Here is a 14993-nt window from a genome sequence, read left to right on the forward strand (position 1 = left end):
CCCGGCTAGTTTTTTGTATTTTTTAGTAGAGACGGAGTTTCACCGTGTTAGCCAGGATGGTCTCGATCTCCTGACCTCGTGATCCGCCTGTCTCGGCCTCCCAAAGTGCTGGGATTACAGGCTTGAGCCACCGCGCCCGGCCTATCTCAGCCTTTTTTAAGGCCTTAAATACAACAATGATCCTTTAAAAATTTATTCCTCCAAATTGTACTCTTCCCCCCTTCTCCCATAAGAGCTTGTTGAAACAGACATCACACCTGGCTCTTCCAAATATGCTTAGCACTTAGCACAGGTGCTGGACATCATAGGAACAGAATGAATATTTACAGAATAAATACATAAACAAACATAACTTGTTCTCTGAAATCCCCTGGGATTCCAGAACCTCAGACTTTGTATAGAGTAAAACAAAACAAAAATCCAGATCTCCAAGAGTCTTGAGAAAAATCTCCCTGTAACAGTGATGCCTCTTTTTCTCTCCTGTTTTAGTGTTGGCATTTTGCTTTGATTTTATTTTATAAAGTTTATGACTACGTTAAGTAGCATTAAAATTCTACTTTTTAGTTTCATGTAACAGGGTGACTACGTTTTGTTTTTTAAGTTGTTAACATACCATAATGTAAAGGTGTGTACCATATTTTTTACTAGATTGCTGATTTTCTGTTTTAACTCCCTAAGTCTGTCTTCTCTGCCCACTACCAGGATAAGCAGGAAGAAAAGGATGTTTAAAAATGAGAATGCATTTTAACAGGTCTCGTGTGTACTTTCTGCTAAGTGTTTCTCAAACCATCATTATGATGGGTTAACTTCATTAGACCCGTTTAAAAGGTGAATTTATAAAGTTCAGAGGCAAGTGATTTTTCTAACATCTTTGTATTAGTTATCTATTGCTGCTGTGACAAATTACCACAAACTTAGTGGCTTAAAATGCAAATTTGTAATCTCCCAATGAGTTCTTCTTGCTGCATAAATAAAACCAATTCACTGAGACAGTTGTATTGCAGTTGAGAAAGAATTTAATTAATGCAGGGCCAGCTAGCCAAGTGGCAGACGAGAGTTTATTACTCCCATCAGCCTCTGGGTGGGGGCCACAGGACCAGTGGAGTCATGAGTCATCATGGGTCCAGGTAGAGTCAGTTGGTCACCAGAATGCAAAAGTCTGGAAAACATCTCAAAAGACAAATCTTAGGTTCTGCGATACTGATGTTATATGACGATGATGACGATACAGGAGCAATTGGGGAAGTTACAAACCTTGTGACCTCTGGTCACATGACTCCTGGGCAATAAAGGAATTGTAGAAACATAAGCTGGGGAACAGTGGCTGGTTGTCCTTTAACTATTCCTACGTCTTAGCAGAATTCAGGCCTCTCCCAAAATTCTAATATTGTGGCCTTTCATTAGTCTTACAAAGGTGGTTTTCATCCCTCAACAGGGAGCAGACCAGTTTTATAGAGGGACTGTTATCATCCTTGCTTCAAAGTTAACCTAAACTAAAGGCCAAGGCAGGCAGATTACCTGAGGTCAGGAGTTGGAGATAAGCCTGGACAACTTCGTGAGACCCCATCTCTCTTTTTTTTTTTTTTTTTTTTGAGACGGAGTCTCGCTGTGTCGCCCAGGCTGGAGTGCAATGGCCGGATCTCAGCTCATTGCAAGCTCCACCTCCTGGGTTTTTACGCCATTCTCCTGCCTCAGCCTCCCGAGTAGCTGGGACTACAGGCGCCCGCCACCTCGCCTGGCTAGTTTTTTGTATTTTTTAGTAGAGACGGGGTTTCACCGTGTTAGCCAGGATGGTCTCGAACTCCTGACCTCGTGATCCGCCCGTCTCGGCCTCCCAAAGTGCTGGGATTACAGGCTTGAGCCACCGCGCCCGGCCTGAGACCGCATCTCTCTAAAAATACAGAAATAAGCCGGTGTGGTGGTGCACTTCTGTAGTCTCAGTTACTTCAGAGACTGAGGCAGGAGAGTCACTTGAACCTGGAAGGCAGAGGTTGCAGTGAGCCAAGATAGTGTCATTGCACTCGGTGCAAAGCGAGACTCTCTCAAAAAAACAAACAAACAAAAAATAAAAAATAAACAAAATTAAACTAACCTAAATTCCTCCCATGAGTAGCCTGGCCTACGCCTAGGAGTGAGTAATTACAGCCAGCCTGTGAGGCTAGAAGCAAGATAGAGTCAGCCAGGCTAGACTTCTTCACTTTCATAATCTTTGCAAAAGCAGTTTCAGATTTATTCTCTTATAGGTCAGAAGTCCAAAGTGGCTCTTATTTAGCCAAAATGAAGGTGTCACCTGGGTGGTATTTCTTCTGGAGACTGGAGGGAAGAATCTGACTCCTTGCTTTCTTCCAGCTCCTAGAGGCTGCTATCCAGATTCCTTGACTCACAGCCACTCTTTCCATCATCAAAGCCAGCAGCTTAGCATCTTCAAATGGTTCTCTGACTTTGACCATTCTGCCTCCTCCTTCCATTTCTTAAAAAAAAAAAAAAGAAATCCTTGTGATTAGGTTGAGCCCACCCAAAAAATCTAGACTAATCTCCCCACCTCGAGATTATTAATTTGAGGCTGAGAAGGAGAAGGGATGAAGGGAGGTTGTTTAATGCATACAAATATACAATTAGAAGATATAAGTTATAGTGTTCAATAGCACAATAGGGTGACTACAGTTAAGAATAGGTTATTGTCAGGCCGGGCGTGGTGGCTCACATCTGTAATCGCAGCACTTTGGGAGGCTGAGGTGGGTGGATCATCTGAGGTCGGGAGTTCGAGACCAGCCTGACCAACATGGAGAAACCCCATGTCTACTAAAAATACAACATTAGCTGGGTGTGGTGGCACATGCCTGTAATCCCAGTTACTCGGTAGGCTGAGGCAGGAGAATCACTTAAAACCTGGGAGGCAGAGGTTGTGGTGAGCTGGGATCATGCCATTGCACTCCCTAGGCAACAAGAGCGAAACTCTGTCTCAAAAAAAAATAAGAAGAAGTTATTGTATATTTCAGAATAGCTAGAAAATATCTGAAATGTTCCCAGCACAAAGAAATGATAAGTGTTTGAGGTGACAGACATCTGAAGCACTCTGACTGATCATTATGTGTTCTATGTATGGATGAAAATATTACATGTGCCTCATAAATGTGTACAATCATTATGTATCAATGCAAATTTGAAAATAGAAAGATCACTAATTGCATATTTGAAGTCTCTTTTGCCCTGTAAGGTAATATATTCAGTTCTAGGATTTAGGACATCGAAATCTTTGAGGGAAGCATTACTCTGCCTATTGCAGAGACCTATATAATGTCCTAACAGAGTTGACTTTCTCCAGGTTTCTAGCTTTCTGCATATACAAGAAAAAGTTTTTGGCTTTTTTTTTTTTTTTTTTGGTGTGTCTTCTTCTGGTACTTCTGTCTTGGATATAACTTATTTGATTTTACAAAAAAAATCACAGCCTCTGTGTTTGTTTGAATAAATTGAGGTTGAAAAAGTGTTCAATGACAGTAACGATACCTTAACAACATAACGGGAGAGGAGGCAGCGTCTTGGCAATTGAGACCTGTGAGTTTTAGACAGAGATGTTTAAACTTGACATACTGCATGAACTCACAGAGTCTTCTAACTTTTGTCTTTTAGGCTTATGTACAGAAGTACGTCGTGAAGAATTATTTCTACTATTACCTATTCCAAATTTCAGCTGCTTTGGGCCAAGAAGTGTTCTACATCACGTTTCTTCCATTCACTCACTGGAATATTGACCCTTATTTATCCAGAAGGTTGATCATCATATGGGTTGTAAGTATTACCACTACTCATTAACTGATGCTACTTCTAAAACAACTGCTTCCTTTGATATTCAAGTACTTTGCAAATATGTTTTTTGTTTGTTTGTTTTGTTTTGTTTTGTTTTACCACTTAGAGTTGGATTTGTCGCCTAATTTACTTTGGAAAAATTTGGAACACAACTTGTGTTCCCTGAGCAGTAAGGGAATTGTAGCAAGGTAAGCTGGGGGACAGTGGCCGGTTGTCCTTTGTGCCTACCTCTTCACAGAATTCAGGCCTTTTCCAAAATTCTAATCTTGTGGCCTTTCCTTAGTCTTACAAAGGCGGTTTTCATCCCCCAGCAGGGAGAGGACCAGTTTTAGGGAGGAACTATTATCATCCTTGCTTCAAAGGTAACCTAAACTAAAGGCCAGGTGGGCGGATCACCTGAGGTCTGGTGCCCCCCAGGTTCAAGCGATTCTCCTACCTCAGCCTCCCGAGTAGCTGGGACTACAGACGTGCACCACCACGCCCAGTTATTTTTGTATTTTTAGTAGAGACGAGGTTTTGCCATCTTGGCCAGGCTTATCTCTTACTGCTCTGAAAACAATGTGTTTTATTTGCAAAAACCAAACCTGTGATTTTGTGTACCTTGAGATATACTTTCCCAAGGGTAGATCAAAGTAGGAGAGGGCATAAGGGATGACCAGAGAAGAAAGGACCTTTCTAAGGACCCACAGAGGGGTATGAAATGCATCCTCGCAAGAGGCCTATTTTAGTAAAATTTGATCAGAAACTAAAATCAGAAGCTGTTGAGCAATACCTCCAAGCAGTATTAAGTGACCATACACATAGGAGAGGCCAAAACACATAAAGCAAAGCACCTTCCTTGAGGGAACGTCTAGTGTAGCAGGAGCAGCTGCAAATACACAGAAACCATGTGACAATCCCAGGCAGAGCCTTTTTCTGCTGTTTCACTGGTAACCCTAGAATTTAATTTTGTTCAGGGCCAAATGAGTTCTGATTTTGTGTCTCATTGAAGGAGATGGTAGACATTTGGAAGGCAGCAAGGCATACGCAAGATATGCAAGATATGTAGGTTTGGTATCAGAGAGACCTGAGCTCAAGTACAGTCCAGGCCCCATCTGTGTGCCCTTGCTCTGAGCCTTACCTTCCTCATTTGTAAAATTGTGTGAATAATGTGCCTCCCCAGAATCATCGTGGGAATATCTAGAGTGTACACAGAGCTCTAGGCCTGGCATGTGGAGGACTCTGCAGGTCGCTATTTGAGCATGATAACGCACAGTGACTAGTGCATGAAGGTGAAGGAGTCTTGAAGATCAACCAATTCTAAGGTCGAAGGTTATTTAGCTGGTGGAGGGAACTTCCAGACAAGACTGTTTCCCCGACTCAAGATTCTGCACTAGAAATAGAGGTTCCGAAGCACTTGGTTGGGTATAAAAGAGAAGATTTCAGCAAGTGACTTTCCTATGGTGGGCTTTATGTTTTCTCATTTGTGGAACAAGTAGAGTGGACTTGATCAGGGCTCATAAATTCGAATGTTCTCAGGGGCAGGGGACAGAAATAAAGCAGCAATGTCCTGGGTCAGGGTGAGGGGTGGCAAGGGCGCAGTATCCACACAAACCCTTCGCCACGTGGTGACAGAGGGACTAGGGAGCAACTGCCCCTGGCTCCACGTGGGACTCCCCATCCCTGTCTCCCCATAGCCCTCTTTTGAAATCTAGCTTCTGTCTAAAAGTATAATGTGAGAGTCTGCAAAAGCATAGGCATCTTGCAAATCATAAAGAGAACATTAGTCCAGTTGTTCCTCCCGTTTCTGAGGCCACTTCTGTGTCCATGGAGCAGGCAGGATGGGGGCAGGAGAGAGAGAATGGGAGTGGTCCTTCTGTTCTTAAGATCTGAAAACCCGTGGAAAACCCATAGGCTTGAGTATCTTTCCCACTGTCATTTATTTTCTAAGATGTGCGTGTGTGTGTGTGTGTGTAAGGTATAAGTGTGTATATATATGTATGTGTGTGTATATAGGTGTGTATATGTGTGTATATACGTATATAGGTGTGTATATATGTGTATGTGTGTATATAGATGTGTGTATATCTGTGTGTGTATATAGGTGTGTGTATATGTGTATGTGTGTATATAGGTGTGTATATATGTGTATATGTGTATATGTGTGTGTGCATAGGTGCATATATGTTTATGTATATAGGTGTATGTGTGTATAGGTATGTATATGTGTGTATATAGGTATGTGTATATATGTGTTTATGTGTGTGTATGTATATAGGTGTGTATATGTGTGTATATATATGTATATAGGTGTGTATGTGTGTATAGGTGTGTGTGTGTATATGTGTTTATGTGCATGTATGTATATAGGTGTGTATATGTGTGTGTATAGATGTGTATATGTGTGTGTATAGGTGTGTATATATGTGTGTAGGTATGTATATATGTGTGAATGTATGTATATAGGTGTGTATATGTGTGAGTGTATGTATACAGGTGTATATATATATGTGTGTGTGTGTGTGTGTGTGTTCTAAATCCCAAAACCTTAATAATGGTTGAGTGGGGCAGACGATGAGAAGTACATTACACAGGAATATCTTATAATGCGTTTGATCCGCTCATGGCCAATTATGTCCCCCACTGAGGGCAGAAAACTTTCCCTGAGAGCTGGGAAGACCTCTAGACTCTATAGAAGGCTGTGGTTAGGGGACTATCTGGTTGCCATTATTAGTGGTTATTTTATGCTTTGTATTCCTCATTTCAAAGTGTCAGAGTGCCTGTTTGAGGCAAAATGACATGCTTTTGTCATAGAGTGAGGCAAATAAAATCTTTGCCCAAGAAAGGAAGAAATAACCTCTGAATCTGCAGTTTGTCCTGAGGTTTGGCCACCTGTTTCTTGACTTTTTAAAATGGCCTGGTTCACCAGTCCCCCTGTGCTGAGAGTTCTGTAGTTATTCTGTGTGGTCATTGTAAGGCAGTGTGAGAAGCCTAATGTAGTGTGAGAAGCAGTGTGAGAAGCTGAGGTAGTGTGTGCATTCCTGCCAGTGCCTGGGATGAGAGTGGAAGTCATTCCAAGGGGAGAGAGGAAGAGAGGAAGGGAGGGAGGGGGAGAGGGAGGTACAGGTGTGCTTGCGTGTGTGCATCTGCGTGTGTGTGCATGTATTTGTGTGTGCGTGTGTATGTAGGCGTGTTAGGATTAGGGGTGCTCTCTGATGGGCTACAGAGACAATAATGAGAGATACTTGGTTTGGCTCCAGAGTTGAAGGTAGACGAAAGGAAGAAAGGAAGGGCAAGTCCCTTAAGTGGGGGCAAGGTTGGGAGCCTGGGGTGGATTAGGGTTAGGTTCTGGTACTTGGGCCAGCCAGGGCAATCAACTTCCTGCTGAGGCAGTCTTTCTTCAGTAAAGGATATCCCTATATTAGTGGCTGCTTCTTCAAAGGGGTAGGGATTAAGAACTGTTAATTACATAAGGGACAGAGCTGGAAGTCTTGTATTGAACATCTTATCTCACCCAAAACTCATTGGAAGGCAGCTTTGTTCAGGATTGCCAAAGCTTGCCACATTTTATATTAATTTGGGAATTGTCACTGGATGAAGCCCCTACAGGTTTTATTGCTTTTAAAGATCTTTTGTTACATTAAGGGTAACTCACACTGTCTGAAGTAGCTCAGCAGAATTTATGCTTGTATCAAGTTCTCTCTCCTCACAATTATAATTAGTCCTCACCTGTATTGTACATCTTCTGTTGCTTTTATAGGCATCTGTGTTCATTATCTTATTGGAGCTTCATAACAATGGGCAGTATCATTTTCTAAATTGGAATAGTAATATTTCAAATATTGATAAGCCATACCCTATATTGAGCATGTAGTATGTATGCCATTCACTGTCAGAGTGCTTTACATGTTTTACTTCACTTAATCCTACCAGCAATCCTGAGAAATAGTTATCACCAACCCACTTTACAGATCCTGAAACTGAAATACAGAAAGGTTAAATAACTTGCCCAAGGTCACACTGGATTAAGTGGCAAGGTGGATTTGATCCTGCGCCCAGACCTTGTCTACCAGGGGAAGCTGCCATGGTTGTTTCTTAGAAGAACACAGCTAAGTGGCATAAGGAGCACAATATTTTTTTAAAGATGCTAAAACTGGGGCTTCAAGCATGAAAATGATTTGCCCATAGTTTTCTTCTATTGCATATTTATTTTGGTTTGTGTTCCATTTCTGTCCTTATGGCATTTATTAACCGTGTACTCTACTTAACTGTTTCTTATCTACCCTTCTTAACCCATTTATAACTAGTGTTCCTTTATTGGAACGCAAAGCTTGTGGGAGTTATTTATATCCTACCGCTCAAGGTCATTGCCAAGGTCTGATTTTTCACACACAAAAATTTGCAACCTCCAGCATAAATGGGTTAACAAACCTCAACAAACCCCACAGTATGGGATAAACTTTGGTTAAATTAGCTGAAACACATCAATCAATTCACTATTTCTCTCCTTTGTCCTGTATCAAGGTTTTTAACCTATCTTTGGGCTCAAAAGAATTTTAGACATTTGGCCAAAAAAGATAGCAAATGGATTTTCTTATTAGGATGCTTATAAAGAGATATTGAGGATGATGTTTCAGAAGATGAGTCACTGCCCCATGGCGTGATTATCTAATCTCTTCACTTTCATTCTGGCATGGTGACAGATCTAACAAAAAATAAAAGCTTTAAAGTTATATTTCTGTATCTTTAAAAGGTTAGAGGCAACTTCATTGAACTTGGGTGGTGGTTAGTTTTGTAACATGAAGCAAAATCTCACTTTTTTGCTAAATTCCTCATTTTGTGAAATAGCAATGCAAACATTGATACCACAACTGATCCTGGGAGTTTGAAAGCCTCATTTTCTCTGTTCTTATGATATTTTACACAGATGTTTCTTTCCGCGGATATTTCATGGCATTCATAATGAGAGGTAGAAAAACACAAGATAAACAGATAAAAATTGAAAGTGAGGGGAGCACAGATACAAAAGAAGATGAAAGCCCAGACTAAAGTGAAATGTGGCATGCTGGTTCAAAGGTGAGCCGCAGATTCATATTTGAGCTTTGTCTTGACCAACCAAAATGAAGTTACGCTATCCACTAGGAAATCATAAGCCTATTTCTAAGAGAGCAAACCTTTTCCTGACTCATGAAATTGATAGAATTGTCAAGGCTAGTGATACATGTTGCTTAATTATTTTCTCAGAAGTATCTGGTGTCAGTACCCGCTTATCATCTGTGTGAGAGTACTCATTCTGACTCCTTTTCCTGAACTTTCTGTGTTCTTATTTTTAAATCATTGCTAATTTAGCCAAAGAAAAATGGTATTTCCATGCATGTATTCATTGCAGCACTATTCACAATAGCAAAGTCATGGAATTAACCTAAATGCCCATCAATAATAGAACGGATAAAGAAAATGTGGTACATATGCAGCCACAAAAAGGAATGAGATCATGTCCTTTGCCAGGGCATGGATGGAGTTGGAAACCATTATCCTCAGCAAACAATCACAGGAACAGAAAACCAAACCGCATGTTCTCACTTATAAGTGCAACTGATTGATGAGAACACATGGACACATGAGGGGGAACAACACACACTGGGCACCTGTTGGAGGGTTGGGAGGAGGGAGAGCATCAGGAAGAATAGCTAATGGATATGGGGCTTAATACCTAGGTGATGGGATGATCTGTGCAACAAACCACAATGGCACATGTCTACTTATGTAACAAACCTGCACGTCCTGCACGTGTACCCTGACCTTAAAATAAAAATTGAACCAAAAAAAAAAAGAAAGAAAAATGGTATCTCAGTTAACTTCCAGTTCATGTATAATTAGTGAAGATGAAAACATTTTTCATACTTTTATTAATCATTTGTATTAACTTGTATGAATTGTCAGTCTGCCTTGTGAGTATTTTTCTTAAAGGGGCTTTCATTTTTGTATTGATTTCCATCAGTTGTTAACATAGAATGATACTGAATTTTCTGTGTCTCAGAGGCAGTGTATCTTTATATGTAAGATGTTTAGAATTCTGTTCAGGACTTTGAGAAGTGGTATTTAATTCTATGGTATCATCCATAGTGACCTAGGAAAATCCTTTAAAATGGAATTTGAATGCTTTTATACTGAGTGCTCACTTTAGTCACAGACCTCACCACTCCCTATTGTCTTACCCTTTATGACCTCCCTGGTCCTTTAAAGGCCATTTAATTTGGGACTCCTGTCCTCGGACACTTTATGTTTCTGGCATGTAGTTTCCCCGGCATAAAAGAACTTACTCGGGGGGTGACCAGACCTTAGAAAACCTGGTACACACTGCCTGAACTCCAACAAAGTTAAAATTTGTTTTTGAGTTTCTTCTTGCTTTTTTTCCCCCATTTGTAAGATTTATTTTTTCACCTAACATCAAAAGACATATTTCCCACCATTCTAACATAGCACGGTTATTTTTAAGTAAGTGTTATCGTAACCGAACTGTTACTATGGCTTTTTTTGATTATGTTGAAGCTCTGATTGTCCCTAACAGTTTCTGGACAGGGTTAATCTCTCTTCTAATAATTATTGGCTTTTGATCATCTCCCAGATTGGAAGCAAGGAGTATCTGTGTGAGAAGAGGGTGGGGCTGCTTCTACTTCACCAGCAGCTTTGAGGTTTGGTCAGAAGGTTCTGGTCCTACAATACCATGAAAGGAGCACCAGGCTGATGTAACATAAGTAATGTTTCTTAGCTTCCGGAAACAGAGACCCACTCAAACTAGCTCAGGAAAGTAGGAATTTGTTGTAAGGTGATGGAAAATCTAAGAACCAGAAGCTCACAGGAACAAATGCTAGTGAATAGTTTGGTTGTCTGCTATAATTCAACTGTGATTTTCCTGATATCTTTTTCTTTATCTCCTGCTGTTGGCTGCTAACTTTCTCAACTGTCTTTTATTTGATTGATTGATCGATTGATTGGAGACAGGGTCTTCCTCTTGTACCTAGGCTTGAGTATAGTGGCATAATCGTAGCTCACTGCAGCTTCAAACTCCTTGGCTCAAGTGATCCTCCCACCTCAGCCTCCCAAGTAGCTGGAGCTACAGGCATGTAGCAGCACACCTGGCTTAGTTGGGGTCTCACTATGTTGACCAGACTGGTCTCGAACTCTTGACCTCAAGCAATCCTTCCACCTTGGCCTCTCAAAGTGCTGGAATCATTGGCCCCTCAACTGTCTTTCAGTTCAGATTTTCAAGATAGCCAGACACAGCCCCTGGTGTAGCCTGGTAGCAAAAATCCATCCATCTCTGACCAATGCATAGATTGGCTGTACTTGGTCCAAACAGCTGAATTGGGCGCGGATGGACAATTAACTAGGGCTGCAGAGCCATGGGCCAGGTTCTGGAACATCAGGAGACCTGGACTGCAATCCTAGTAGTGAAACTTTGTTCAAGAACTTGGAGATTCTGCCCTGCAGATTTCCTAGCTTCAAAGTGAAAGGACCCAGCTAGAGGATCCTTGGAGGCTTGTGATGTTATGATTCTTCATTATATGTTTGCTATGTGACACTTAAAGCAGTTCATCCATGGTATAGAGGAAAACGGAAAAGAAGGAAAGTTGGGCGAAACAACCTTTAAAAAAGTAGAATAGAAGGTATTTCATCCTTGTGCAAACTGAATGCTAATGTGACTTTACCTACTTTGTCTTGTGTTCTGAATCGCCTCAGTATGAGACAGTATGCTTGAAAAGGATATCAAATCCATTGCTAAATAATTGTTAGCTTGCTTGCTGTTTTGTATTCAACACGACTGAAGAAATGCTTTAAAGGACAAATGCGTAATTACTTGGCAAATATAAATTTCCATTTTTTTGTAGAGCCAAAGTCCTGATGGTAAGGAAGCCTTAAAAGTCGAAGATTCCTCTTAGCAGGTTCTTCTGTTCCTATCCTTCTAAGACAAATTATGTTAAAGAGCTCAAGTTTAAAATGGTGGTTTTTCCCTATCTTACACATTCTGATGATTAGCAGCTACCTAGCTGATACTTACAGTAAAAACTACACTGAAAATTTACATTTAAATTGGACATACTATTTAGATAGCATTTAATTGCTATAGAGTTTAGGGTATTATTTTATGCAACAGTCATAAATTGGTTAAGGAGTAAACGTTTTGTGATAGTGTGTCAAAATGGACTAGTGTGTTTTGGGATGTGGGCAGGCTGCCATCTGGCTGTCTCATAAGGGAGTCTGTCACCTGGTTAAAGACAAGAGGGAAAAAGCTGGTCCCATCCCTATAATTCACAATCCCTAGACTGGGGTCAATCTTAGTGCCAAAAGATGACTTTAAATGTGATTATCTCTTAATCCTCGGTTTAAATCACTACCCCTTCACTTCAAAAGATTGCCCTGCTTGTTAAGTTGGTTCTTGCTTGAGATTAATGAGTCTTTAAAAGTATTCAACAATGGCCAGATTGTCACCCTCACTAACTTGTATTGAGTGGAATAGAATTAGGCGTCAGAGATTCTGCCTAGTCCCTCTGAAGTGGAATCTGTAATTTAGCCTTAGTTAAATATTAAGTAAATGCCTCTAGGGGGTTTATTATAAAAACTGCATTGGTTTGGTTTTGGAACACAATAAGGAAAAGTTTTGGTTTTAGTGTAGATTTTAAAAAAAAGAAAAAGCCCTTAAAACTGCACTTGTGGTGAACAAATAAATTTAGATCTCTCTAATTATCAACCATCATTACCAGAAAAATGATTCTCTTTTTTATGATGATGACTGGAAAATGTGCCCACATTCTTCCCTCCCTCTCTCCTTCCTTCCTGCTGCCCCTTTCCCACAGCCGCTAAGACTGCAGTGCCGTTGGTGGAGTAGAATTGTTGCTGTCCCAGATAGAGCCCATTGTTCCCCTCGCCCCCGGTACCATTTCTGATGCTTCATTTACTGTATCGTGTGTATGGCTTGAAAGCTTTGTCAGGTAGAAAATTGTTTGGATCATCAGGATCCTGGAGGCAGGAAATGTTTAAAGATGAAATTGAGTTGGATCTGCTAAAATGATGCAAAGAACTAAACACTTCATACAGAGTTTTATTGTGGAGTTAATCCTTCTTCCCTCCTTTTGGTCTTATGCTAGCTGTTAATGTCTTACCGAGAAAAAACCAATAGTCATTGCCAAGTTACATGTAGACGCCAAACCAAGGAGCATCCTGATAAGGCAGAGGGTAAGGAACTCGGTTTCTCTCTTGCTGTGGCTAAACCTGATTCCTCCTCCACTGCCTGCAGGCAAATTCGTCCCTATAGAGACTTCTTTACAAAGGCACCGTTCCAGACTAGATTTTGTTCCAGGTTCTCTCCTACTCATCTGTAAAACAAGAGGAAAGATAATGAACCAATTTGTACACGATGGAGGCCTTTCAGATAAAACTTTCAAACAAAATCTTAATTTTCTCTCTTTTTCAAACCAGTCAATTCCGTTTGCAAAGCTGCCATCTTGAATGGATGTGGTTCTCATGTTTACTGCCCCTCTGCTACATGTACGAGTACTTTACACACAAGAACCTCATGTTGCAGATGAGTACAACTGAAGTCCAAAGAGATGAAGTGGCTTGCTCTAAGGGACACAACCAGTAAACAGAATAGGTAGTGTTCATTCTTGGCGCTGTCTCTAAACCCTATCCGTTCTTTTCCACTGCGCCATGTTGCCTTAGATGGCGAAACTTTACTCTTCTCCCCAGTCCAGTTATTCAGAAATGTGCTTTGCCTATTTGGTTGGAAAGGCTCTGTTTAGCATCACAGTCTCATTTGCAAGTGCCTGTATCTACAGCAGCCATATGTCAGATTTTCTAGATATTTTCCTTCCAGTTCTCCATCCTTGGTCCTGGTACATCTTCTTCCCTCCCCTGCATGTGTCAGACTGTGTGTCCCAGATTTTTCACACGTACTCGAAAGGCCAGAGCATCACAGGGACCTAGCAGGGCGGAGAAGGACTTTGGTACTTTTGTTTCAGAACTGGAGGCCTGCAGAGGGCTGCCTGCAGATCCTGTGGGCTTGTCATTCCTGGGCTCATGTTCGACTTCTTTATCCTATTCTGCAAAGCAGCCAAGTGGAAAAGAAGGAGGGAAAGAGGGGGCCCTTTGTTCCTGTTGGGAGCTAGGGATTTGACCTAAGGGGACTGGGTATTTTTCTTGTCAATTCCTCCCCCCACACCAATTTCCTAGGCTCCTTGCCTCTGCCTGCCTTCATCTTCCCCACACCCCATGCCTGTCCAGCTCCCGTGTGAGTGACAAGGAACCTCCAACTCCTCACGAGCTCTCCCGTCACATTTGAGGATTAGGAAGTGTTCCCCATGCTGGGAAGGGGAAGGAGAAGCTTTCCTTGGTTAAGTGCTCTATCTGTTCACAGCTAAAGAGGCCACAGTTTATTTTGGCCTCTGGGATTTTTCTGAAAGCTTGAGAACTGCAAAACAAATGCAGTCTTTAACTTAACTGCTGTTACCTCTTCTCTTCCCTCTCCTTTCACCAGCACAGGGTGGGGCTTCCCAGGGAGCCCTCGCTAGTTAGAGGGCCCAGTCTCAGGGAAATGGCCTTGACCTCCATTCCTCTCTTGTGGGTTTGGCTGCCACAGATGCCTCTCAGGCTCTTTTGGTGTAGTGGCCTCGATGGGTTGTACGGTGGCAGGGAGGTGCTGTGTTTGCTATGTGGAAGCTGGGCCTTAGCCAGCAGAGGCTACCTCTGGGAAACTGAGGCTTTCTGAATTTGACTCCGTGGGTGCCAGCCCCTCTCTCTGGACATCTGCCCTCCCCCAGCATTCCTGACCATCTCCTGGTGCCTGAGGCCCTGGCCCCAGTGGTCTCCTTGCTTGCCTACCCTTGTTTTTATTATTATTATCATCTTCGTTATCATTATTGTTATTATTCCATCCTCTGTGAGGTGGAATAAAGGGTCTTGAATAAATAATTTGCAAAGAGCCACAATATGACTGCTTATGAATAAATAACATTATAGAATTTGTAAACATGAGCCACATGTGTCTGTGTGGCCATAGTTTGGCTATTCCTTCAATGAGTATGGACTATTTGCCAGCTTTCAAGATATTCACTCTCTGTGTGGCAAGGGCCATCATTTACAAGTCATGATTATGTGCTAGATGCAGGGCTGTAGCCTTTATAAATATTCTTTAGTGAAGTGTAGGC

At 41.6% G+C, this 14993-nt stretch overlaps 1 protein-coding gene across 1 annotated transcript in view; it reads left to right on the forward strand.

Annotated features, from left to right (window-relative positions):
* The window catches only part of SGPP2 (sphingosine-1-phosphate phosphatase 2), a 122503-nt gene that overhangs the window by 27228 nt on the left and 80282 nt on the right, over positions 1-14993 (forward strand). Inside the window, exon 2 of the mRNA XM_011996015.1 lies at positions 3631-3789. The gene's annotated coding sequence lies outside the window, so the exon portion shown is untranslated. The remainder of the gene's footprint in view (positions 1-3630; positions 3790-14993) is intronic.

This window comes from Mandrillus leucophaeus, unplaced genomic scaffold (genome assembly GCF_000951045.1).
Source record: "Mandrillus leucophaeus isolate KB7577 unplaced genomic scaffold, Mleu.le_1.0 Scaffold1135, whole genome shotgun sequence".
In the NCBI taxonomy this organism is placed as follows: Eukaryota; Metazoa; Chordata; class Mammalia; order Primates; family Cercopithecidae; genus Mandrillus; species Mandrillus leucophaeus.